Source organism: Ammodytes marinus, assembly GCF_949987685.1.
Source record: "Ammodytes marinus genome assembly, chromosome: 22".
NCBI lineage: Eukaryota > Metazoa > Chordata > Actinopteri > Uranoscopiformes > Ammodytidae > Ammodytes > Ammodytes marinus.
The window spans coordinates 3,988,569-3,993,568 of NC_137226.1; positions in this window are offsets into that span (position 1 = coordinate 3,988,569).

Genomic DNA, 5,000 nt, shown 5'->3' on the forward strand with positions numbered 1-5,000 from the left:
CTTGCACCCTTCATCTCTCTCTCAGAAGGTAATGCATTGGTTGATGCTATCTTTGGGGAAAAGGATGAAAAGATAAAAAGTGGAAATAAATTTCAGCATAGAGCGTAGACAGCAGAGAGCGGGGACACAAAAGACTGTGTGTGTGTGTGTGTGTGTGTGTGTGTGTGTGTGTGTGTGTGTGTGTGTGTGTGTGTGTGTGTGTGTGTGTGTGTGTGTGTGTGTGTGTGTGTGTGTGTGTGTGTGTGTGTGTGTGTGTGTGAAAAATGTATAATTAGGAGTTGGCCGCGCAGTCTGCCTACAATGGAAACTAACTGTGAATAATGTGACACATGAAATACAAAAATAAATAAAAGAAACATTTTTTTCACCATTTTTCATGAAATATGCATAAAAGAACAATGGAACAGCTACTGGTCTGTGCTTTCGATTAAACATAATTATATATTTATTCATAACATAAAAAATAGAGAATGATTATTGAGTTATAAGAATCCTACAGAGTTAGAAACTTCTGCTAGAATTAACAGAATTTGCAGCAGAGAGTCTCAACATGGAGCCTCTGGATTAAGTGTTTGATAGAATTTGTGATAGAAAATAGATTGAATTGTCTCCCTCCATGCTGTGTTTAATGTTAGACAGTTGTATTATACGCGGTCTCAGCTCTACAGAAATGCTGAAAAATAAGATCATAAAAAAAACCTAGTCCGATTTGACATTAAAGCATAAACCCAACCGTTCCCCCCCCCCCCCCCCCCCCTAGCCTGTTTGATCAAATTTCCAAGAATGAATTAACAATTAAGTCTGAGGAGATAAAACAAAGTCTAGGTCGGATCTCTGCTCACATTTGAATATTTTCGCATTAAAAATGTGTATGAAAAATTTAAATTAAACAGTGAGACAAATGTTTAATTTATCCCACCTGTGAATGTATGTACTGTATGTATATGTTTAATAATGTGTTGTTTCAATCTTGTATATTTTTCTCAAATTAATAAATCAAAATATATATAGCTTACATATTATAATTGTAAATGTGCTATAAGCCCATGTTTTGTAGTATCATTGCCTTTAATTGTAGTTGTATAGTTTTTCCAGTGAATGTGAAAAAGTATCGTTATGATTGTTAAGATATTAAAAATGTAACAGATTCTTCCCTGATGCTGTATGAACGAAGGGCACACTTGGTTGAACCTGTATTGACGTTTCTAACAGGAGGTTGTATTGTGCCTTCCAGTGTGACATTGATCTGTTTACATACGTTATGAAATCAATCAAACAGTTTCATCTCCTCATGTCAGAGGCTGCTGACACTGATTGACACAGTCTCAGGGTTTTAATCAAAGACCAAATTGATCCCGGATTCTAGTCGTCAACGTCACCTTCATTTAATTGATTCTCTGAAATTACGACCTTGTTTTCATACTGTACGTAGCAAAATGAGCAATAACATGTAAGAAAATAGGAATTTTTTTTTCTATTGATAGTTAAGCACAGGGTTGAAATGGAGGGAGGGAGGGGGAGAGAGAGAGAGAGACAGAGGGAGAGGGAGAGAAAGAGAGGGAGGGAGAGAGGTAGGGAGAGAGTGGGGGAGAGAGAGAGAGAGAATGAGAGAGAGAGACAGAAAGAGAGAGGGAGAATGAGAGAGAGAGAAAGAGAGAGAGAGAGAGAGAGAGAGGGGGAGAGGGAGAGAGAGAGAGAGAGAGATGGGTGGGGGCACGGCTGTCAGTAACGTGAGCCCAGTCCTGTGTTGATGGCCTGCTCTCCCTCTTCCTCACTGTGTCAGGGAAATTCAAAACCTTCCGACACATTTGCACTCGTAAGAAACTAATTTATCCGTCTAATCCTGAGTTTCAATTTAATATCAGATATCAGAACGTTAGTGTCATCTACGTCTGATGTGGCAGAAGTTTATCTATGAGCAAATCTGCAGGAAAGAAGTCTGTACAACCTGCAAATGATATTTATCTTCTTTGCACTAGATATGGATTTTACCCTTCATGTCTCATAGATGTTTCAAACATTAAATTAAAATCTGAACGTGATTAACAGGTTTTTACTTGATGCAACTAAGAATTATTTTAAGAATTTTTATTTTAGTAAATATGGTGATTATTTTCCTATCATTTAAATATTTAGTCTTTAAAATGTTAGAAAATAATTAACAGTGCCTATATCAACAGCCCAAAACCCGGAAATATTCAATGCACACTCACATTATTAAAAAAAATCCTCACAAAGCTGGAACATTACATTTTGCACGACCCTCACACCTATGCTATTTGCACTCTAACTTACATAATGCACATACCTTTTGTGTGAATATGTGATAATGTAACTTGTTTTTAAATATAATGTATTGCATTATATATTTTTTTTTTGTTCAACTGTTCAAGGTGGAGGAGGCAACAACAATACTTTTATTTTTCAGCCCTGTATTGTATATTGACAATAAAACTGAACCTTGAACCTTCCTGAACCTTTGACAATGTGTTTTTATTACTTTTACTTAAATAAAGGATCTGTGTAATATTTCCACCACTGCATGTACAGATGGGTACATTGCCTACACTAAAAAGTTATTTATAAAAATGTCAAAATGTCAAAAAAAATTCCCATAAATTTCTTCCATGGTTTCTCTCTCATATATTTGTTCCTAATACCAACAGACTTGAGTATTATATCCTACTCCACACAGCGAGGACTGCCCAGATGTTTAATGCTAGACATTGCAATTATCATGCTCTATTTGTGTGCACATGTGTACGACATATTTATTTGCATGTGTGTGTGTGTGTGTGTGTGTGTGTGTGTGTGTGTGTGTGTGTGTGTGTGTGTGAGTGTGTGTCTTATTTGCTGATCATTAACAAAGGCAAATAATATTCCATACTTTTTGTCAGTTGTGAATCCACAGCGTAAACGTTGCGGTTTATCGTTTGTTCTCAAATCGCTGACTCACTTCCTGTTGTTTCTCCATTCTATGTCTTTAACTGCTGCACGGCCCGGCATAGTTAAGTTATGCATCAGCTTCCCTGTGCCTTCCCTGTGTGCAAAGGTGTATGTGTGTGTGTGTGTGTGTGTGTGTGTGTGTGTGTGTGTTTGTGTGTCGTGATCAGGTAGAGGAGTGTGTGTGTGTGTGTGTGTATGTGTGTGTGTCGTGATCAGGTAGAGGATTGTGTGTGTGTGTGTGTGTGTGTGTGGTGTGTGTGATGTGTGTGTTTGTGTGTGTGTCGTGATCAGGTATGTGTGTGTCGTGATCAGGTAAAAGAGTGTGGGTGTGTGTGTGTGTGTGTGTGTGTGTGTGTGTGTGTGTGTCGTGATCAGGTAAAAGAGTGTGGGTGTGTGTGTGCGAGTCTCCTTTTGTAGTTGTATATAATTTTTTAACGGTTAAAACACTCCATAATAATCCATGTGCTGGTATGCAATGTGAACATGGATAGAGAAAACGGGGGATTGTGTGTGTGTAAAAGACGGCTTGGTGGAGGAGTGTGTGTGTGTGTGTGTGTGTGTGTTGCAGCAGCTGGTTGGCTGCTGGGCTGGTTTCCATGGCAACGTGTGTAAAAGTAGGGTGAAAAAAATAGTACAGGCTCCACCGTCCCGTATTGAAGCTCTGTACAAAAGAATAACGTTTTTTTTTACAATAACATTCCCTACACTGTCTGTCTGTCTGTCTGTCTGTCTGTCTGTCTGTCTGTCTGTCTGTCTGACTGTCTGTCTGTCTGACTGTCTGTCTGTCTGTCAACTCAAACTGAGAAAGATTCCTCTTAAGTGTAACAAAAAAATCCATCCAATTACAAAAGGATAAAATATTAAAATATGAGTTTTATATTAACAGACAATGAACTCTGACCCTCGTAATCCATTCTAATTCTAATCAGATTGCAAGAATAAGACGATTTTTTTTCCTACATTCAAATTCATTTTCTCCACAAAAGAAATTGGAATTTGGACTTAAAGAAAAAGAAAATCCTTTCCCTGATATTCTACTACTCATATTGAGACTCTTGCAGAAGGATTAATCTAGTGCAATGCATGTTGGCAAACCCTCAAAATGGACCGTGTGGTTTTTGCCCACAAATATAGCTTTAACAAAAAATACCCACAAGGAAATAATATTAGGTTACGGTTTGTTTCTATTCATTCGCTTTTAAATGTTTTATTCATATCTTATATTCTATTTTCTAATGTGTGTATTCCATGCCCCTGTAAAGCACTTTGAGTGGCCTTGTGTCTGAATTGTGCTATATAAATAAACTTGCCTTGCCTTGCCCTTACCGTCAGACCTGCAGCCAGACTGATACTATCTCTGCCTTCAAAGAGAGTTTGATGCTTTCTGTTAAAATAATAATTACATTTCAGACCATTTGACAGCCAGGTCCTGCTTTGAAAGAATCAAGGCTGCAGTGCACACACAGGCTTTGCTCAAAAAACATTAACACGGAACATGGAATTATAATTCTAGCAGGGAACCCACCTTTAAGAAAGAGAGTGAAATATATGAAATGTATCTAAAGGTGCAGTGTGTAAGAGGGGATTGCCGTTTTTCAGAAGAGATTCGGTAGAAATTGAATATACTATTCATAAGTATGTTACTTTAAATGACTGGATGGTTACTTGAAAATACAAATAAACTATTATTAATGCCTTAGAATGAGCCTCTTTATAAGCATAGGAATGGATGTCGCCATGTTTCTACAGTAGCACAGAACGGACAAACTTGAAGGCCTTACGCGTTTTTATATATAGTGGGCGTCCTGGGGAAATGCACCTGTTGGAAGACCAAGAAGAAGAAGTACTATAGAATAAATAATTAAATACATCTTCACGTCATCACTTGATATTGTGGAAAGACTTGAGGCAGTGGTGGATGTTGCCATCTTTAGGAACTAGCTTCTTGTCCTTGAAGGCCACCGTAGCTTCTGTAAAATTCTCCCAAAAAGGGGTTAGCAAGGGAGTGTTGCAATCTAGACCTTTCACCACTAGATGATGCCAAAATACTCCTA